The 23,393-nt window shown below is 40.8% G+C and overlaps 1 protein-coding gene across 1 annotated transcript in view; it reads left to right on the top strand.

Annotated features, from left to right (window-relative positions):
- Positions 1–23,393, top strand: part of CALD1 (caldesmon 1) — a 206,954-nt gene that overhangs the window by 131,352 nt on the left and 52,209 nt on the right. The gene's annotated exons all lie outside the window — the stretch shown is intronic.

Here is a 23,393-nt window from a genome sequence, read left to right as displayed (position 1 = left end):
CCCCCTCCCCAGTTCCCCCAGAATGGCTTTGCAGAGGCCAGGCTAGCTGAGGCCAGAGGAATGGGGGCTGGGGAGGTGTTCCTCTGCCATCTGGAGGCTAACATGCCTCTGGCATTCCCAACTGGACCAGTGAGGATGCCTTTTTCCCCTGTAGAAATGCAGTTTCAATTCTCAGTACTAGCTTCAGATATATCCTGGGTTTTAAAAGGTGGTTGTGGGCTGGCCCGAGATCCCAACTGCCATGTATAATAATGTTTGAAGTTCCAAAAACCAATTTGCAAATTAAGGTTTTGGAAACAAGCTTTTCATAAATGTAGGACTGCCTGAATTCATTTCCAAGCCTAATTGAGTTTTTAAGAGGAGCCTTTAAAAATCTGTAAACCTCACTCATTTCCATGTATTCATTCAACAAATATTCATTGAGGGTTTCCTGTGCCAGTTAGTGCTGCTGGGACTAGGCACTAAGAACATAAAAAAGAACAAAGCACAGGCTCTGGCTTCAAGATTATCTAGTCTTTTGACCTCCCGCCCACTGCAGGAATGCTCCTCTGTTCTCATCCCACACCCACCTCCCAGCAGACACACATCCCCCGGTCCATCAGGGGGCTGCCGTCAGAACGGACAGACACCTGACCAGCGCTAGCTGCGTTTCCCTGTTTTCTCTTTCCCTCTGACCCTCTGAAAGGAATACTAGTTTCTATTATACTTGAGTATAAACTTAAATACAATAAATTTATTTTGTGACTCAGTATGTCAGTGACTCAATGGACACGAGTTTAAGCAAATTCTGGGAGATGGTGGAGGACAGGGAAGCCTGGGCTGGTGCATTCCATGGGGTCGCAAAGAGTCAGACACGACTGAACTAAGTACACAGGCACCACATATATATACCCATATATCTATTCGAAACAAATGTTTCACAAAATAATGCTCACTCTTGCTATGTACAGTGCCCTCTGATATTTTCTTTTTTCAAGTTGTACTATTGATTTTTTTCACTTTTATTAAAGTATGACTGACAGATAAGATTATTATACATCCACAAGATTCTCCAGGCAAGAATCCTGGAGTGGATTGCCATGCCCTTCTCCAGGTCAATTATTAAAGTCTAATTGACAAATAAGCTTATAATATATTTAAAATGTACTATATGATGATCTATAGATCTATGTATTGTAAAAGAAGTCCCATAGTTAATTAACATATTCATCACCTATCATATTTAGCTTTCTTTCCTTTTCTAGTGAGAACACTTAAGTTCTACTCTTTTAGCATATTTCAGTTGACAACAATGTATTATTAACTGTAGTCACTATGTTATCCATTGGATCGTTAAGACTTTATTCATCTTATCACTATAAGTTTATAGCCTTTTACCAGCCTCTCCCCATTTCCCCTAGCCTCCAGCCCTTGGCAATCAGTATTCTCGTTTAAATTTTTTATTCAAATTCCACATGTAAGTGATAGGATGCAGTATTCGTGTTTCTCTGTCTGGCTTATCTCAGCGCAATGCTGTCCGTATTCATTCATGTTGTTGCAAATGGCAGAATTTCCTTCTTTTAAAAAAATAAGTTTTGTTGGCCTATGGTTGATTTACAGTGTTGTGTTAGTTTCAGGTGTCCTTCTTTTTAAAGGCTGATAGGATTCCACATTACTGTGTACATATGTATATATTACAATATTGCATATTATATATATTTACATACACATGTATATGGATCTCCATTCATCCATTGATGAACACGTAGGTTGTTTCCATACCTTGGCTATTGTGAGCAATGCTGCAGTAACATGAAAATACAGATATTTCCAATATAGTGATATAGTTTTTTGCCCTCTGATATTTTCTTTAGTCTATATTTCATTAAAAAATGCTAGTCATAACCTACTAAGTAGCCCCTGACCCTGATAGCTGCCTGTTTCAGAGATCAGCCTAGATACTTAAAGAGAGGCTTTTCAAGTGGGAATCAGAGGGTCTTGATTCTGGTCTAACTCCTTCAGCAATAAGCCCTGTGATCTCCAGGAAGCCACTTCATCTTGCTACAATGCAGCTGTAAGATAGAAATGCTCGTGTCTGCTCAGTGTAACTTGCAGGGTGGTAAGACCATCCAGTACAGTGATGTGTGTCAAAGTATATGGAAAAAAACTAAGTACTAAACAAATGCAAGTTATTATTAAATAGCCTTATTTTTCCCAATTAAAATTTAATATCAGAGGAACAACTTGGGGAGACCATTTGTTCTTTATAGAGTTGTGGAAAGATCCTTGCATGGGCTATAATATTATGCAACTTCACAAATGAAAATCTCAGAGTGACATTTGTTTGGGATGTTGTAACTAGGTTTGTATTTAAGAAGCTCAGCCAGGTCATCCTCTTTTCTCTGCCCTTAAATCCTTTTTCCGGTTGTAAAATCAAGGAAGCTACTAGGTGGTCGGTGGATTTTTAACTTCTGAGCCAATTTGTGAAGGAGTGTGCTTTGCCTGATAGTATCTGCTCCGGCCCACTGCATTGATAAATGCTCATTTCCACTGCTATTAAGACTGCTTTTTATTAAAAACAACTGACATTAAATAAAAGTAATGAGTAAAGGAGATAGCTTTATTAAGAACGGTTTAAAACAATAAATTTCTAAAGAAAATATGGTACTTTTCTCACTGACCATTCACTTTTTTTTTATAACCTTTATTGTAAACCTCATCTCATGCAGACATTGATTAGAATGCTTCTTACATCTTGATATTGCTATTTAGGCCCTGGTATTTTAGGCTGGTATTTTCTATGCTAATGAATTCCTATTGAAGGTCTAACCCACACTAGACAGGCTCTTCCAGGCTAGCTCTGTCTTTTCTTTCCATGACTTCTTTCTGATAGTTACAAGGAATAAGCACTTACCTTTTCTAGAACTCAATTCTGTAAGTCACTATGCCTTACTCTTTATATGCAACAGAGATAATACGTGCTTAGTTACTCAGTCGTGTCCGATTCTTTGTGACCCCATGGACTGTAGCCTGCCAGGTTCCTCTGTCCACGGGGATTCTCCAGGCAAGAATACTGGAGTGGGTTGCCATGCGATTCTCCAGGGGATCTTCCCAACCCAGGTATTGAACCCAGGCCTCCCGTGTTGCAGACAGATTCTTTACCAACTGAGGCACCAGGAAGAGATAAAATAACAATATAATAAAGTAAGGACTATACTCACCCCAAGATAATTAGCCACTTTTGCTCCTTGAAGAGTGAAAACATTCTTGCACAGATCAGCGATACCCCACCAAAGGCCACAGTTCATAATTATCTTGCATAGTTTCCAGAGAAGGGTACATGAAATATAAAAAATTTAAGGAATTTTTTCAACCTACCTTTAATATGGTTTCATGATATTTATAGCTTTTGTGTAATTCCTATAGCTTCTTAATGAATTAATATGATATGTCTAAGAATTGAATTGAAAATAATGGTGTTCACACAACTTTTTAATAAGAGTAAATTTAAGGTCCACGGTGGCCAGTGTATACTGAACTTTTGAAGCAGAAGAGATGGCTTTAAAGAGGAGCTGGTCACTCACCTCTGCTATTTCTTAGGTAGTCTTTCCAGAGTGAAACAGCCCTGCTGGCTGGGAAAAAGATCTCAGTACTCTTTCAGACCCAGCTTTCAAAGCACTAAATGGGCACATTATTGGCAGGTGAAAACTAGAACCTGACTCCCACATCTGTTTGGACTTTGATCTTTGATAAGTGTGTGATTAAGCAGGTCTGTTAATTTCAGTGGGCCTATGTTTCTTCATATGTGGGGTGGAGCAGGTGGGGGGAAAGAAAGGTTTAGTATCTGTCTTGCAGGTTTAGTGAAAATCAAAGGAATTAGTTATGTGAAGGTGTATAAACCACAGCAGATAATCAATCAGTGTTAAATTATCCATCTTCCTCTTCCGTAAAAGCTCTTCTTTTCCTACAGACCCTAGAAGAGAAATGGCTTGATATCTTACACCAACAAAGCTACTGGGGTGTAAGATGCTGGGGCAAAAGCCGGGTGAATTCAGTTTGTGGTTGACATGTGTTAAAAAAATCCATCTATTTTTAAAAAATCAGAGGAGCTCCTCATCTCAGATTTTAGTTGTTCCATGTACTTCCTACTTAAAAACTATAACCCATACTGCAATACTTTGGAAAACTCTTAAAGTTAAAAGAAACTTGCTAAAAATAGGCTTCGGGGGCAAAATATAAAATTGCTACTTTCCAAAACTGGCCTAAACCAGACACATTGTGAAGGAGGACATAGTAAGAAGTAGGGATTTGTTTGCCAAAAACTTTGATGCCACCAATCTCTAAGTAAGCTTGATAGAGAAGGAGAGTATAAATTAAGAATATTAACTTTGAAAAAATGCAGATAAAGTTAGAGCTGGACTCAAATCCTAGTTGCATCATTTTATTAACTATGTGCCCTTGAGCTGATTACCTAATCTCACTGAGTTTTTTCAGTTTATTTGTCTATAAAATGAGGAAAAGATATGTAAAGTGGTTAGCATGGTGCCTGGCACTTAGCTCAAAAAGATGTGTGTGGGGTGATAGACAGTGATAATTACTGGCATTAACTGGATGCCTAAGGGAATGAGTCTGAGGTAGCTTCCTGGTACAGTAAGCCCCCTACACATGAATCTTCAAGTAGTGAACTTTCAGAGATGCGAACATGCATTCCGTCAACATCAGGCATGCGTGAAATTGCAGCTTGCCCTCCGTCTCCTTGGCAGTCCTTCAGCTCTACCATCTCCCATCTCCACTTCCTCCTCCACTCAGTAACTCTTCTTGCCTGTTCACTCAATGCCAGCCTCTATGTATTAGCTTACTACTATACTTTTCAAGGTAATGTTCTGCAGGATTAAAAATGTTTTTTTTTTATTTTGGGGTTTTTTTTTTTTTTATGTATTATGTATGTGAAAAGTATACTATTACAGTACAGTACTGTATAGCCAATTGTGATAGTTGGGTACTTAGGCTAACTTTGTTGGACTTACAAATGCCCTCTCGGAACAGAACCTGTTCATATGTAGTGAACTGACTGTATTCACAGAACTGTGAATGACTGTGATGAGTTGTATTAGTTTCCTAGGGTCACATAACAGTACCACGAACTAGGTGGCGTAGAACCACAGAAACTCATTGTCTCTCACAGTTTTAGAAGCTAGAAGCCTGATGTCAAGGTGTCTGCAGGACTATGCGCCCCCTGAATCCTATAGGGGAAGATTCTTCCTTGCCTTTTCTGGGTGCTGGTGGCCCCAGCTGGGCCTTGGTTTGTGGCAGGATAGCTCCAATTTTTCCGTTACTTCTCATAACATTCTCCCTATTTCTCTTCACATCATCTTCCCGCTGTCTGTCTCTGTGTCTGAATTTCTCCTTTTTATAAGAACTCCAATCATTGTGGATTGGAGTTCACCCTAATGACCTCATCTTAACTTGATTACATCTTAATTCCAAATAAAGTCGTGTCCTGAGGTACTGGAGGCTAGGACTTCAATGCATTTTTGGAGACAACACAATTAGACCCCACATAATTATGTGGGTACACAGAGTCCCTAGAATTAAATGCAACAAACCTGGGCCTTACCTCTACATATTAAAGTTTGCTGAGGTCTCCACAAATTGAGCAAACCTTCTGTATCCTGGAGATACCTTATGTGGAAGTGGTATTCTGATGTGAGTTTGCTGAGTAGTAGATATTTCCGGAGGGATTCCCAGGTGGCACAGTGGGTAAAGAATCCACCTGCAGTGCAGGAGAAGCAGGTTCAGTCCCTGTGTTAGGAAGATCCTCTGGAGGAGGGCATGGCAACCCACTCCAGTGTTCTTGCCTGGAGAATCCCATGGACAGAGGAGCCTGGTGGGCTGCAGTCCATAGGGTCACATAGCATTGGACATGACTGAAGCAACTTAGCAGGCACGCACACAGGTACTTCCTGATCACTAAAGGACAAAAGCTCCTTAGGCTCAAGCATTATGGGGCTTTCCTTTTAACCTCAGTGAGTGAAGGGCACCCAAGAAGTATGTACGTATAGCATAGTCTCTTCTCACCCCAAGGGAAACAGCCTTGAAGTCATAAATTGAACCATGCCAGGCCTGTACGGGTTAGCATCATGGCAAAGATTTACTTTCCACTTATTCTCCCTCCCTTGTATACATTTTTAAACTTCTGACCTTAATTAAACATTCAGTTTGACCCAGGGAAGCATTATAAGTCTGTCTCTCTCAGATCTGAAGACTTGCAGGCTGGAAGGGAGATGCTGTAAAACATTCCCTCCATCCAGGAGCTTAAGAAGGCTAGTTTTATGAGTCCACCTAGAGCTACAGGTAAATCTCAAACCAAGACCCTCAGACACCAGAGGAGCAAAAGGAACACAGCAAAGGTGAGAACTGAGCATATGAGGAAATAAAATTATAAGTTACAATGGAAGGCAACTTCATGAATTAGATGGGCTACTAATTCAATGTAATGAACCACACACCAAAATAAACAGTAGAAGGTGCTTGTAATTGCTGAGAGAAATTAACAAAGTAGAACCATGTTGTTGTTCAGTCGCTAAGTAGTGTCCAACTCTTTGCAACCCCCATGGGCTGAAACACATCAGGCTCCTCTGTCCTCCACTATCTCCTGGAGTTTGCTTAAATTCATGTCCCTTGAGTTGGTGATGCCATCTAACCATCTCATCCTCTGTTGTCCCCTTCTCCTTTTGCATTCAGTCTTTCACAGCATCAGGGTCTTTTCCAGTGAGTAGGCTCTTTGCATCGGGTGGCCAAAGTATTGGAGCTTCAGCAGAAACATTCGATCCTTAAACTGAGTACTGTCTTAGTTTCCTCGGGCTGCCTTAACAAAGCACTACATACTTTAAACCAACATACTACATACATTAAACCAACAGGCAGGGTTGTTCCCTTCGGAGGGCCATGAGGGGGAGTCTGTGCCAGGCCTCTCTCCTAGCTTCTCTTGGTCTCCTGGTCATCTTTGACTGTCCTTGGCATGTAGATATATCACTCCAGTCCTCTGCCTTCCTCTGACATTCTCTCTGTTTCTTCACATAGTCTACCTGCCATGCATGTCTCTTTCTGTGTCCAATTTTCTTCCTTTTTATAAGGACTCCAGTCCTGTTGGATGAGGGCGCACCTTATGACCATCATGACTTGATTACCTCCGTAAAGGCCGTATTTCCAAATAAGATCACCTTCTGAGGTTCTGGGGGTTAGGTCACCAACCAATCATTTTTTTTTTCATAATTTTATTATTTATTTATTTATTTTTGGCTGTGCTGGGTCTTTGTTGCTGCCAGGCTTTCTCTAGTTATGGCAAACAGGGGGCTACCCTCTAGTTGAGGTGCATAGACTTCTCATTGTGGTGGCTTCTCTTGTCAAGGAGCACAGGCTCTAGGTGCTCAAACTTCAGTAGTTACAGCACGTGGGCTCAGTAGTTGTGGATCTTCGGCTCTACAGACTCAGCAGTTGTGGTGCATGGGCTTAGTTGCTCCAAGGCATGTGGGATCTTCTCCAAGACATGTTCTATCCCTCCCAGATCAGGGATAGAAGCTGTATCTCCTGCATTGACAGGTGAATTCTTTACCACTGAGCCACTAGGAAGCCCCCAACCTGTCATTTTTAGAGAGGACACGCTTAAACCCATTACAGGTTCTGAGAGATTTAAAATACTTTAACATGACATTGCATAGTTTAATTCATAAGCAGTAAGTGGGATAACTTTCTAGTACAATTAAAATGCCAGCTGACTGAAGGATATGGGGGCAGTGTCAGGCCATCTGTTTAAAGCCATTCCAATGACACTCAGAACCAACCTCTATGTGTAGAGTTCTGAACCATCAGTTCCCCACTAAGTTTGGGTGTTAAGCCAGCCCCAAAGAATAATAGAAAAGGGGATTATCCTCTTCTACTGGCATGCATGTGTTTTCTGGAATGGGAAGATAAAGCTGTCTGATGATAAATTTTACATTTTAACGACAAGTGACACGGGGACTAAGAGAGAGACAGAGAAAATGAGAGATAAAAGGCATTCCACTTATTGCACATTTTTAGCCCCTACTTTTTCTCTCCACACTCCACCCCTCAAAAAAAAAAAAAAAAAATACAGAGACAAGGTAGTCAACAGAGAAAGAATAAAGGAATACCAACAAAAGAATATTTCCCTACATTTGTTCTGCATTTCTAAGCTTTCTCTGGTGTTAATATTCTCAGTGAAAAGGAGTTTAAGATCCTTGAGTAGAAAAATCTACCTGCCCAGTTCTCCCCTTCATGCTGGGAAACAGCAGCATGCCCTGGAAGACATAAGCACAGAACCTATTTTCTATATGATGATGAAGAGGAGGAAGAGAAGGATGGTAAAAATAATAGTAATAATAATAATAGTTAGCACTCATACAGTACTTAGAATGTGCCAAGCCCTATGCTAGTACATTACAAATATGAGTTTATTTAATTCTTCAACAGCAGGACGCGTTGAGTGCCATTATCTCCATTTTCAGTCATTTCAGTCACTCAGTCGTGTCTGACTTTGGCAACCCTATGGACTGCAGCACACCAGGCTTCCCTGTCCATCACTAACCCCCAGAGCTTGCTCAAACTCATGTCCATTTTACAGATGAGGAAAATGAGGCCAAAGAGGTTGATTCACTAGCCCTCTTCCTCCCTGTGTGGGTGTGTAATGCCTGGCTTCTGCCTCCTGGCTGACTCCCGGCGGCTCCCTCCTTTCTCCAGCTAACAAGGATGTTATTCCAGGCCTGTACTTTCACAGCTCTAACCTCTGGTCTTTGAGTGGGAGAATCTGGCAGCAATTGTCATATGACATCAGATCCTGCTTGATGAGCAAGCTTCTCCTCCTGGTGGAGCAGGGCTGGATGGGGTGAGACGAGTGGTCTGGTGAGGGTCTTTGATCTTTCATGACTCTTTAACCTTAAACAACCCACCCAGGGGACTACAGATTGCTTTAAGGGCCCTACAAAGAGGCAGTGAGTGTACCTTTCCCCCATGATGGGAGAGCTGTACCATTAATAATCACGTGGCTTTCTTATGCTATTTAAAAGAAAATAAACTCTTTGAGTAATTTTGACCTTTTCCATATCTTAACTTCTCAGTCCTGCCCTGTCAAAGAACTGAGACCTGAAACGAAAGAGACAAGCTATGTCATAGTTGTGCAAAGAGCCCAGACTTTGGGGTCAGCCAGACATGCAAGCTAAGATCCTACAGGTATAAGCCTGGGCAAGTGACTTGACGTCTCTGGGCCAGGTTTGTTCCTCTCGTCTGTACATGGGATCTGTTGTGTGTGTTCAGTGCTGGTGTAAGGGTTAGATGAGGTGCATCCTGTGCATTGCCTGACACCTGGTCAGTACAGGCAGGTCTCACTTTACTGAGCTTCACAGATACTGTGTTTTTTTACAAATTGAAGGTTTATGTCAATGCTGCATTGAGCAAGTCTATTGATGCCATTTAATCAGCAGCATTTGCTCTCTTTGTGTCTCTGTGTCACACTTTGGTGATTCTTGCAATATTTTGAACTTTTTCATTGTCACGGTATTTGTTATGGAGATCTGTGATCAGTGATCTTTGGTATTGGCGTTGTTGTTCAGTTGTTAAATCATGTCCGACTCTTTGCGACCTCATAGACCGCAGCATGCCAGTCTCCACCGTCCTCCCCTATCTGCCAGAGTTTGCTCAAATTCATATCCATTGAGTTGGTGATGCTATCTAACCATTACATCCTCTGCTGCCCCCTTCTCCTTTTGCCTTCAAACTTTCCCAGCATCAGGGTCTTTTCCAACGAGTCAATTCTTCTCATCTTTAATATTACTATCATAATTTTTGGTATTTTTAGCAATAAGGTATTTTTAATTAAGGTATATAAATTGTTTTTTAGACATAGTGCTATTGCACACTTAATATACTGCAATATAACATAACATAACTTTTACGTGCCCTGGGAAACCACAGAATTTGTGTGACTAGCTTTATTGTGATATTTGCTTTATTGCCGTGGTCTGGAACTGAAACTGCAGTATCACTGAGGTTTTCCTGTACTGTACAAATGGGAGTTATATATCACCATTGAATAAGCCCCCTCATTTTTTTTAAACAATTTGTTTTTAAAAAATTGTTTGCTTCATTCATTCAAAGTCAAGGTTGGCTGGTCTTATACATTCCTCTTTTTTTTTATCACCAATGTTATTATTTCAAATGGATAATGGCTATTGTGTTTGGATCATTAGCCTTAGAAATATTGAACTTAAAACTTTAACACGGTGTAAAATTTAGTGGAATGAGTTGTTGGCTACGGCACCCAGATGGCAAGGTGACTCCTGGAGCCACCTCCAGTCTCCTGGTGGAGGGGTGGGGGCGTAAGCACTTTTTTAAAAAAAGTCCCTAGGGGAGCTTGACGGAGAAGGCAGTGGCACCCCACGCCAGTACTCTTGCCTGGAAAATCCCATGGATGGAGGAGCCTGGTAGGCTGCGGTCCATGGGGTCTCTAAGAGTCGGACACGACTGAGCGACTTCACTTTCACTTTTCACTTTCACACATTGGAGAAGGAAATGGCAACCCACCCCAGTGTTCTTGCCTGGAGAATCCCAGGGATGGGGGAGCTTGGTGGGCTGCCGTCTATGGGGTCGCACAGAGTCGGACATGACTGAAGCGACTTAGCAGCAGCAGCAGCAGCAGGGGAGCTTGAGGACTTAAAATCTCTGTGGTAGGCTTCAGAGCTCCATCTGAGCAGAACACCACAATTCTATGACATCATTGAGATGGAAGAGAGCATCAGTCAGAATAGTTCAAAATTACGATGATGTCCTGACTCTGAACATAAGTCCCTCATCTTCTCTGAGCCTATTTCCTCAGTGGCGAAACAAGGATGATAGCAGCGTCTGCCCCACTATTGAGAGCGTGTACGTGCTGAAAGTGTTTTATAAACTCTAGTTAAAGTTAGAATTGTGTGGATGGATCTGAGTTTCCGAGTTGGCTCTGAAAACAGCTCAGCCACTAAACAGGATGGGATTGACAAGACAGCCCTGCTGACACAGATCATAACAGGGCAGCATCTCATTTTGACTTGGAAGCTGTTCCCAGTTGTACTAAAGTCCTAAAAAAAAAAAAAAAAAAAAGCCTGGTTTAAGTGGTGGAACACTGTGAAAAAAGGAAGAAAGTGTTTAGCTAGGACAAGAGTCAGAGCGTAGCCAGGTGAGAAGTAGAAAGACAGAAGGAGTCAGGGTTTTTATTTTGCTTCAGGTTCAAAACCGAAGATGCAAATGACACCTCTAGGTTTGGGTATATGCTTTAAAACTGGGACAGGCCATCTAAGCCTAGCCCTTCTTTAGGTTAAGACCAGGTACTCACCGATTATACATATTCAGCTCCCTGGAAGCATTCAACTTAAAAGTTCTTGCCTGCATTTCTAAGTTTCAAAAACACCCTTCCAAAAAAAAAAAAAACCAAAACTGCATTTAAAAAATATTAAGATTGTGTTTTTTTGGTTTGGCTTTAAAAAAAATTTTTTTTTTTTAAATCCAAAACCATAATTGTGGCCTACCAAGATGGATTCTCCTCCCATACAGAGAGGATTTAATTTTTCCAGTCCCCTCCCTCGGTGCCTGTTACCCTCTGCTCATTTTTGATGAACTGCACATGTTGTAGAAGCCACTCCTGGGCCTCAGACACGAGCAGTCTCCCTCGCCACTGCCAGTGTCCTAATAAGGGAATGAACAAGCTCCTATTGGTGAGCTAAGAGGAGTCAGGCGGTGGATGATATTTTTGCTGATTGAGGAGGATAAGGTGTGGTTTGGCAGGTACCTCGTTGGTTTGGCTGGCTCCCGAACTAGTTTTTTTTTTTTTTCTCTTTTGGAGTTCAAATTCTGTCAAACAGGCACTCAGAATTGTTTTCTTGCTTAAAGCTGAGCTGAGCTTCAAGAGTATCATCTTGACACAGATCATCCACGATGGGGGAAAAGATAGGAATTTGGAGTGAGATGAAGTTTTCATCCTGAATGGAGGTTGAGGGGCTGCCACCAGAAGGAAGGTGGCATCAGACTCAGTCAAATTTGGTCATGGAAAGAACATGCAATAGACCACTCAGCATACTTAACCAGTGTTTCATAGGTTTACAGTTTTTATCTGCACAAAAATATTACATAATATTCACTTGCTGCCAGCAAATATTGATATACCCTAATTTTAAAAAATAAAAGAAACAAGAATATCTAGGATCATAAGGACAAGTGTCCCCATCTATTTCCACTCTGATCTCAAACTACTTGCCCACTACTCCTGTCTCCACTCTTGTTTTTTGAATGACTCTCCGTTGCCATTTAACGTGGCTGCATCTGGCCAGAACTGTTCCTCAGTCACTCATTATGAATCAGTGTTTCTCAACCTAGAACCACTTGGGGAGCTTTAATGCCTGGATTGTAACCCACAGTGGGTCTGATTTAATTGGTTTGGGGCACAGCCTGGGCAGAAAGATGTTTAAAAGCTCCCCCAGGTGATTCTAATGTGCACCCAAGGTTGAGAACTGCTGCTCTGAATGCATCCTCTATTGTATTGTCCAAGGTCCTGGATGGCAGGGCCAGCGTCTCTCTCTTTCTGAGGTTTTGAAACCTCTTTAAAAGAGAATACAACATGTATATGAAACGAGTTAGACAGGTTTCTTCTCAGGTTGGTAAGTTCAGTTCAGTTGTTTTAAACCTAACAATAGAGACTTGTGCTTTCAACCCAAATCAACTTCTAGACATATGGGTATCATTTGAACTTTACTTTCCATGCATGTAAAGGAGTGAAATTCTCTGCCAACTAGTCAAAAAACAGTGATTCCATTTTAAAGGTGTAAGTAATGATGTTATATTTTAATGTTTTCTCTGTGTTTATACAAGCTATTCATCTCTTGATATTTAATTTAGTTAATAAATGCTTCTTTATTTGACTTTTATTCTAATATTAACCAAACTTCACATCCTGAAACTATGAACTTGGTATCTCTAGCAAGGATAGTATGATATGACTGAGAAATTTTTAACAACTATTTTTAAGCGATCCATCTTTGAAAACAAGAGGATCTGAGAGTGTAGAACCACCATAGAGAGAAGTTTTGAATTCTGGAAAAGTCATGATCAATCAGATGTCCAGAATAACTTATTACTCTCAACTTCTTCACTGGAAATTTCATTATCAAAGAAAAAGGTCATTTAGAAATTCAGGAGAATAGCCTACACTCTAATTTATATGGACTATAGATTAGAAAACCATCACCTAAAAATTGACTTACAAGTTAGAAACATGGATGGGATTACTTAGGGCAGCAAGTATGTTGAATAAGACTAGAGCTGAGGAAGACATAGAGGAAACTGCAAAATATTTCATAAATGATAGGCACAGTATTTCACATAGGAAAATATGGTCAACAGTGTCAAAGACCTCTGTGAGTTCATTTAAAATGGGGTCTGGAAAGGGCCACTGGACGCTGTGTTCCAAAGTGTAGCCCTAGAGAGCACAATTCAGCAGTACAGTGTCATTGGGGATTATGGCTACTAATGCCTGGATCAAAAATAGTCAACCTAGTGTTCAGAGACATTTAATTGTTGTTGTTGTTCAGTTGCTCAGTCACGTCCAACTCTTTGTGACCCCATGGACTGCATCTTGCCAGGCTTCTCTGTCCTTCACCATCTCCCGGAGCTTGCTCAAACTCATGTCCATTGAGTCATATCCTCTGTCATCCCCTTATTCTGCCTTCAATCTTTCCCAGAATCAGGGTCTTTTCCAATCAGTCAGTTCTTCCTATCAGGTGGCCAAAGTATTGGAGCTTCAGCTCCAGCATCAGTCCTTCTAATGAATATTCAGAGTTGATTTTCTTTAGGATTGACTGGTTTGATCTTGCAGTCCAAGGGACTCTCAAGAGTCTTCTCCAACACCACAGTTTGAAAGCATCAATTCTTGAGTGTTTAATAACCAAATTGAAATGTTCCTTTTTTGTTTGTTTGTTTATTTTGATCAGTTGGACAAGTGGGTAAGATGTCTGGAAAGTGTCAGTTGCTCAGTCGTGTCCGACTCTTTGCAGCCCCATGGACTGCAGCCCACCAGGCTCCTCTGTCCACGAGATTTTCCAGGCAAGAATACTGGAATAGGTAGCCATTCCCTTCTCCAGGGGATCTTCCCAACCCAGGGATTGAACCCTGGTATCCTGCATTGTAGGAAGATTCTTTACTGTCTGAGCCACCGAGGAAGCTTCAAGATGTCTGGAGATAAAATCACTTCATGAGCCCTTTGTAGATACGTCTCTGGGTGAGTTTAGGTTAGCTACAAAGTAGATTAAACTAATTTAGAAGCCTAACTCTGAAAATAGATGTAAAATAACAAGACTTCCTATGATATAGTGGAATTAGCTATTTTTTATTATCTTAACAATTTATCCCATGAGTTACAGAATCTGTTTTGACTAAAGCACATAAATATATTTCTAAAGGACTGCCTAACTCAAATTTGCTTAGTTTACCTACTTGTACTGAAGTATTTTTGCTTTCTACGCACATTGCAAAAGGCCAAAACCAATACTAGGCTTGATAGTGAGAGGAGAGAGAATATAGAGGGATAGAAGGATTTTATAAGGGAAAATGATACAAGAGAGAGTGATGGGAGTGGTGGAGGAGGCATGCGCCAGAGTAACAGGAAAACAAAGAGTTTCTGCTCTGCTCACAAACCATACTGAGGCCAGTCCTCTTGCAGGAACAGAGACAGGCTGATGGCAGGTGTGCATGTGCACACACTCACACACACAAGCCTCTGAAGCAGGCCAGGATCTGCAAACAAATGAGAAAACGCTAGTTGACTCAGTTTAACTTTAGTCCCTGACTATTGACTATATTCTAAAGTCAAATATCTTTCCTGTTCATAACCATTTGGTTCTTCTTACCCAGGAAAACATACATTTTCCAGCTCTAAACTCAGAGTCTAAGTCTAAAGTCTAAGAGGATTTCTGTATGTAGTTACAACATAATCTCATACATAGAGAAAATAGCATTCAAATGAGAAACAAATTTATAATAAGTGCATTACAATTTTGGCATTTTTGGCCAGTGAGCTACATTTTCCAGGTACTCACAGAGACACTGTAAGATGGCTTTAACTAGTAGCTGTTCCCAACTTCTAGCAGGAAGGACTTGAGAGAAATGTGAGGTATTGGGGTTCTACCCCCTGCATTTCTTTGCTAACCCTCTTCTGTCTCCAAGCATAGCGTGGAAGCTGCCACTGGCACTCCCAGTTCCAAGTAATACAGCTCTCTTCCATTACTTCATAGTGTTGAAGTTCAAACCTGAGAGGTGCTTTCTTCCCGCTGTGAATGATTAGGCTTCCACTGCTGGAACTCATGGTCAGAGAGCAAGTCCCATGGCCGATGCAGTATGGCCATGCGCACAGCTAGATTTCCTGACTCATATTCACAAGCCAGTGTAGAGCGTCTGCCTTCTCGGAGACTCACAAAACTTCTGAATGAGTGTGCATGTTCATGCACACGTGTGCCTTTGGGACATCCTTTGGGGGTGGCTTCTAATAAAGCTCTAATCACTCTAAACATCATTTTCTCAGTAAATACTTGTGAGCCTCGTGTAGAATTGTTGGCCTTTCCCTATTCATGAAACTGAGTCACAGCTCATTGATCTGTCCTTTGGGGAAGCATTGTTGTCCTGTATTTGACACTAAAACTTTTAAATAGCTTCATGTTGCCTCATTTGTCCTTTCCATATCTGATTCAGTTAAATCCACATAAATTTAGGCAGTTCACCTCATATGCAAGGAACTGAATTAGCCTTCATCATTGTTAATTAGCCATATTGCTCACTGTCTTTTGCTGTATGCCTTTCTTGAATTTACTACTAAAAATACTTATTAAATACGTACCTTATGCAAACACATTGGAGAGGAGGTCTAAAAATATGTATAAAACATGACTCTTGCTTTCAATAAACATGAAATAGTATGAGAGAGAAAAATGCATGAGTGCTCAGTCGTGTCCGACTCTTTTTGACCCCATGGACTGTAGCCTGCCAGGCTCCTCTGTCCATGGGATTTTCCAGGCAAGAATACTGGAGTGGGTTGCCATTTCCTTCTCCAGGGGATTTTCCCAACCCAGGGATCAAACCTTCATTTCCTGTGTCTCCTGCATTGGCAGGCAGATTCTTTACCATTGAGCCACCAGGGAAGATGTACGAGAGATAGGACGTTACACAAAGAACAATAAAGCAATACTGAAAAATATCTGGAAAAACCGCAAAGATTTCAAGGAAAGAAGGAATTCCTTCCAGTTGACTTCCATTATGTCTGGTAAGGCTCACACAGATCTGAGCTGGCCCTGAGGGGTAGAGAAGCGCCCTCTAGGTAAAAACAGAGAGGCAGGAAGAGCGCAAAGAGCAGGCAAGAAGGTATAAATGAAGTTAAACTAATAGGAAATGAGGCTTGACTGATGCTTATTATGCTTTCTGGCCCTGACACCTTCACTTAGTTCCCATTTCCAAGCATGTGACTGGTCTTGAAGGAAGAGCAGGAGTTCCACCCCCAGAGGTGAGGTGACCCTTGTCCTTTCCCATACTGTGACTCCTTGCAGTTTACTTGTAGCTGGTAAGTGCACCTACCGATGGTACAGCTTATCTAGTTTAAAGTAAACTAGCCTTTGTGAATGGAGAAGGCCATGGCACCCCACTCCAGTACTCTTGCCTGGAAAATCCCATGGACAGAGGAGCCTGGTAGGCTACAGTCCTTGGGATCGCAAAGAGTCAGACACGATTGAACGACTTCACTTTCACTTTTCACTTTCATGCATTGGAGAAGGAAATGGCAACCCACTCCAGTGTTCTTGCCTGGAGAATCCCAGGGACGGGGGAGCCTGGTGGGCTGCCAACTATGGGGTCGGAGTCGGACACGACTGATGAGACTTAGCAGCAGCAGCAGCAGCAGCAGCAGCCTTTGTGAAATGGATTCAGATTTCTGGACTCTGAAGGATTTCTGTAGAAACTGCAGCCTGACGGGAATACTGACCATGTGAACCCAGGGCAAGTCTGAGAACGAGCTCTAGGTGTCACTAATGCTGCGAGTGCTTACCTACTGAGCCACGCAGGTCACCTGTACCTTTCAGTGAAGAGCTTTCCGCAAAGAGTGAGCAAGGTAACAGTTTTTAGAGGACGCTCATGCAGCAGAGAAATCATTTGGGAAATAATCCCATTGCTTTGTGACCTTTTTTTTGGTCTAAAAGATGTAACACATAACCTACCTAAGACTATTGGTTTTCATACCTCACCTTGGGACCAGCCTTTTCTAATCTATTAAAAGAAACCTCCCAAGCAAAACATAACAGTGGATTTGAAGCTGTTTATTTAAAAATGTAAAACTAAAATAGCTTTGGCTGACTTTAAGCGAACTGGTTAATAACACGACAAACATAAATTTCCTAGGCAAATTTCACCAAGATCTGCATAGTTGGGGGAGATGGACTCTATTAGTATAATGCGTAAAAATGCCAAGCCAATGATGTGTTCTATTTGTATCTACCTTTTAAGAGTTTTTGTTTTTTTAATTAAGTTATAGCTGTCATTTAAAATCAACTATCAAAAAGAAATTGAACTTATAGACCGATTTTCAAACTACTGATCCAGCGTGTTAAACTCAGAGTTTTCAAAAAATATTTTATGAACATTAACAAATTAAACTTATTTTAAATATTCTAAATATTCTATTTTGTCATCATTATATCTTTTTCTGTTTTATAAATCTATAAACATTTAAACAGTACTACATGTATATTATTTATAAATAATTGAATATATACATGTATGTGTATGTGTTCATATATGTACATAAGCATATATGTGTATATACATATATATTTTCAAATTTGTGGGAAGCACACTCTCTGTCATAATTACTCAGCTCTGTATGTGACTGCTTTCACATTTGAATGCCAATCTGGGGATGACTATGCTCCAATAAAACTTTGTTTACAACAATAGAATGTGGGCTGGATTTAGCCCTGGGGCCATAGTTTGCCAATCTCTGATTTAGATGACTGGAGCCGTTTGTTAATCTACAGAATACCCTAATAAAGCTGACCATAGTGTCATAGGTTAGGAAGAAAACAAATATGGGATATAAAGACCTGGGTCTAGTCCTGATTTTGTAATTGCTTATGTGAGTCACTTCACCTCTTCAACCCCACGTTACCATGTATAGCATAGATTGAAAATAACCTCCAACATTCCTTCCAGTTTAATTATTCTATGTTTTTAATATCTTGCCAGATTGCCACAGTGGTAGACTGCATCTGGGATTTGATGAACAAGCGGAATAAGTCAAAATTTGACTTACTCTATGTGGGCAAAGTGGAGACAAGACAGTGGAGAATGTGGCAAGAATATAAAAGAACATAATGCCACTCTGAAAAATTGGAAATCATAGTGTATTGTTCTTGAAGCATCCTCCACAGTGCTTCTGTTCTAAATGATTGTAGGATTTGCTGAACTGAAGTCTCCTCTTGAAGCTAAGATTTATGAAGCCCTTGATATTGGGTAGCTGGCCCTTTATTTCTCAGAGAAAGCTGTGGAGTGAAATGAAACACCTGGAGTGGAGACTGAAACTGGAAAAGCCTCCCTGTGTGTTTCCGTAGGGCCACCGCCATGGAAGAAGCCTCCCGCCTTAAGCTTCGTAAAATGGTCAGTTTACTCTTCCAGTTACTGGAAGCTGTCCTTCTGCGTGTGCCAAGCACAACTGGAGCCTCACTAATACCCTTCATGTACTCCAAGCCCCAGCCAGGCTGGATTGTTTGCTTTCTCATGTCCATATTTCCTGACTCTGCAACCTTGCTATTTGAGCTCTTTGTATGCGGGAGGATCCATTTCTGTCCCCACCCCCAGCCCTAGTACTAAAGATCTACACTTTCTCCATGTACTTCTCTGATCCCTTAGCTGGAATTGCCTTCTTCCTCTTCTAAACTTCAAACCATTTCATTACTGCATTCTACCTACTATTTCGTTCTTATACATTTTTTAGCTTCCCTATCAGATTACAAACTCTTTTCAGGGTTTTCATCTTGGTTTCCACCTTCAGTGGCTTGAATAGAGTAAATACTCAGTAAATGTGTGTTGAATGAATGGATTAATTCCAGTCACCTAGGTGTCAATTTGCATGTTAAGAGTAGCATTAACAATAAGCATCCCAATACCGTAAGTTAAAATGCCACATTCATATCTGGCACATCACCCACCACTTCTTCAGAATCTAGACTGCTCATGGCCCACCACTCTGATGTCCCACTTTGTCCTTTTCAAAGTCTATGTTCTGCGTGGATCAGTCGTCTGGTTGTAGAGAAGAATACATACAAGATTAGAAACCTATAAGGGCTTCCCTAGTGGCTCAGATGGTAAAGAATCTGCCTGCAATACAGAAGACCCAGGTTCGATCCCTGAGTCAGGGAGATCCCCTGAAATAGGAAATGGCAACTCACTCCAGTATTCTTGCCTGGAGAATTCCATGAACAGAGGAGCCTAGCAGGCTGTAGTCCATGGGATCACAAAGAATCAGACACGACTGAGTGACTAACACTTTAACACACTTTCAGAAACCTATAAAGCAGTGCCAATGCTGTAACTTTGTAATTTGTAATTAAAAATATATTTTTTAAGTTGGTTATCTCCCCTACTGAAGCAGTGCCTCCTGTACTAGGTAACAGTTTTAAAGAACTAATGATTGCACTGGTATCTACTCAGAAGATTGCATAAGCCTTGTTGGTTTACACTCTGCTGTTGGGATATCAATCTGCTGGTACAGGACAGGTACCTCAAGCAATTTAAGTGTTATCCAAGAATGTTTCTAATGCCCATGTCCCCCTCTCTCAGAGCCCTGGCTGTCTGATTCTTAAGCTATTGGTGATTCTACTTCAATTAACATGCATAAATGTGGGAGCTTAGCTATTGAATATTACATTAACTATTTAAGTGTTCACATTTTTATAGGGGTCTTCTATTTAACCGTGGAAGAAGGTTTTTATCTGGTTTGGTTTGGTCAGGCTGGCTCTTTAATCAAATCAAATTACCCATGGTGCAGGTCCCAGTGTAGGTTAACATTTCTGTTGACTGAGGAAGATGATCCACCAAGCGCAGAGCAGACCCCTTGACTTCTTTTCCTAACAGTAGGGAGGTTGGACCATCAGCAGCTGTTGGCTCCCAAGTCCCCTGCAAGAATAAGTGTTCTTCCCACAGGTCCAAGCTTCAGGATTTAGCCTTTCATTTTCCATTTCCTGTCTCTATCCGAAGTTTGTCTTTCTACTTGCTACTGCTTGTAAACAAAACTCTGTGGTCCTAGCATAGTCAGGGAGGCTATGAGCCAGCTGGATGTTACGTATGGGTATGTTTGCACTCAGTCATGTCTGACTTTGCGCCCCCATGGACTGTAGTCCACCAGGCTCCTCTGTCCATGGGATTATCTGGCAAGAATACTGGAGTGGGTTGCCGTTTCCTCCTCCAGGGGATCTTCCGGACTCAGGGATCAAACCCGCATCTCCTCTGTCGGCAGGCGGATTCTTTACCACTAGTGCCACCTGGGAAACCCATAGATGTCAGGTCAGGTTGTGTGATACCTCTAGAGTTGGGGGGGTAGTGATCACCCCTCAAATGTGCTTTCGTGTTAGAACAGTCCCTTCACTCACCAGAGTTGCCAGAAACCATGCTCCAGTGTCATATCTCTCAGTATATTTGAGCTTTTGGTTTCTGAAGAAGAGAGGAGGGAGAGAAAGGGGGGGTGGTGATGGGAGGCTATGCCACCCAAAGGGAAATGGAGCCAAGAGAGTGCTAGAAAAGAGGAAATGAATACTAAATCTTTTTCCAATTAAGAAAAAGGAGAGTGGAAGCACGAAAGCTCCAGAGGGCACTTTTGGGGGAGGAGAAGATCATAAAAGGCCTGTTATGAAAATCCATTACCCATAAATTTCCCTGCATTAAGCACTGCCTATGTCTCTCAGCTGACACAGGACATGTGACTTCAGTTAGCAATACCCACACGCCATGTACCATTTCCATCAGCATGTCTGAAATATACTGCTTTCCCTTACAAGAATTCCTTCTAATTACTCACTGGTTCATCTCCTCTTAAGGACATCTTGTTTTTGTTTTTCCAATCACTTTGTTTCTTTTGTCCAATATTTGGCAATGTGATAGCAGTACCATAATTCAAAGCCCCACCACGTGGAATTATGGGCCTTTGTACTGCATCATACAAGTATTTCAAATTTAGGGGTAATATGTGAATTTCTAGATCACACTAAGACTCATCTAAAATGAGTTCGTGTATTCACATTTGAAGATGGCAATGAAAATTTCTGCTTCTAGGAGATTGTTTTTGACTGTGAAAAGAATATGCTTGATTATATATCTGTGGTCAGATGTAGTTGCATCCAAATTGGCCTTTGGGTGGGGTTTTACCTGCACCCTGCTCTCAGGTAGTTTTTTTTTTTTTTTTCAATCAGTTGTATATCCACGTTCAGACCTACATGGGAGAGAAAGAACTGGCAAGATGTAGCATTACCAGTCATAGATACCTGGGTCTTATGAATTATTTTATCACGTTTTATTTGAAAATAAATTACCTAGGCCCGAGGTTTATTGTCCACATCTATTATGCACATTAAAACAAGATTGTCCTTACATAGATACATCAGGAAACAGCCCCAAGTCAGATTTTACTTTTGACTGATAGCATTTTAAAAAGTCTAAGTTTATTAATGATCATATTTTATTTAAGATTCTTACTAGACAAAGAATCCTAGGTTGAGGATGAAGAAAAAGTAACGTTTATGAAAACACAAGTAATAATTAGGTTTATCCCCCAGCCACATTTTATACCAGTTGAGTTTCAAATTCAAGTTAAGAGAGGAAAGTTTGGTTGCTTTATTTTAATTATCTTACTAGCCACTTAAACATTTCTCTTACTCCTTGTCATTCATTTCAAATCAAAGCTTAACTTGAATTATCAAGTGAGAAGTAAAATATATCTTCTCCATCATCAACCTTCTCTTTCCATAACTACACTTTCTAAACATTTATAAATTAAAACTAAACTGTATCTGACCAAGCTTATTGTTTGAATAGGGTGGGATCGTGGGAGTGGTGCAAATTCAGTCCTGTTTGTGACAGAATAAATAGAGTTTACTTTATCTCAGGAAACTGCCATGGAATTATCCCTCCAAAATCCGTGTTTAATAGATTTGACAGAAGCATTGTTCTTTTAAAAAATGTGAAAAAATAGCAATTCAAAAAGAAATAAATCCCGATTCTATTCATTTTATTTCTACCAAATATCACCAACCATCTGTGGAGTTTTAAAAAAACATGGCACCCATTGGATAAAAAATTAGACATTTATCTCATCCAAACTAGAATCTCAAGAAATGTTTGGGAAACCTATGTCTCATCTGTCATTATAAACTACAGGTATTTATATAAATATAGATGAATCTCAGAAGCATACTACTGGGTAAAAGAAACTAATCACAGGATTCATACAGTATGATTATATAAAGTTCTAAGAAGGCAAAACTGAAAACTGAATTGTTTAGGGGAATATCTGTTGGGGTAAAACTACAAAGAAAAGCAAGAAAATAATTAAAATAGGAAAAAATCAGGCTAAAGGTTATTTGGAGGCCTTGAAAAAGAGAGGCGGATGGGATTGAAGAAGAGCATGTAAGGCGCTCCCAGGTGCTGGTGTGGTTTAAGCTGGGTAGAAGGCACATGCTATTGTTTCGTTATTTTTCTTTTAAGTGGTCATGTACTTACACTCATTCATAGGTAAAATAGACTTCATGCTAAACATCTTTTTGATTTAAAATACCGATCCCAAACAACTAGAGTTCATTTTTTAAAACTTGCCTGTGACTATGTGTATCAATTCAGAAGTGAGTCTCTAAACTTAGGAATCTGCCAGAGCAGGACCCTTCTGAGAACTGTGTTCACATAAGCCCTTAGCCATAGAAACCTGAGTCACAATTGGATCTCCCTGTACTCCCTGATACATGATCAATCAGACCCGGTCTATTTATCTGACAGGACGTCACAGTTACGATTCTAAGAACCAGCCTGCTCCGAGAGTGTGAGGAGGCAAGCGGAGAGATCTTTCTCCCACTGCCTGATGGTTGTTTCTTTCTAATGTGTTCTGCAACAAATGTTTCCTCATCATGGTCTGTGGTTATAGAAACTCCTGTGATTATGGCCGTCACCAGTATATAAAGCATATGGTAGACTGGTGATGATGACTTGTGGTGACAACATATATAAGAACCCTGAAGTGTGCAAGCACACAGTGTCTTACTACTGAGAACCGAAATATATGGCTGGTTTGCAAACTT

Source organism: Bison bison, unplaced genomic scaffold (genome assembly GCF_000754665.1).
Source record: "Bison bison bison isolate TAMUID 2011002044 unplaced genomic scaffold, Bison_UMD1.0 scf7180017864530, whole genome shotgun sequence".
Taxonomy (NCBI): domain Eukaryota; kingdom Metazoa; phylum Chordata; class Mammalia; order Artiodactyla; family Bovidae; genus Bison; species Bison bison.
The sequence above is the reverse complement of the archived record's forward strand: the minus strand, read 5'-3'. Positions and strand labels throughout refer to the sequence as shown.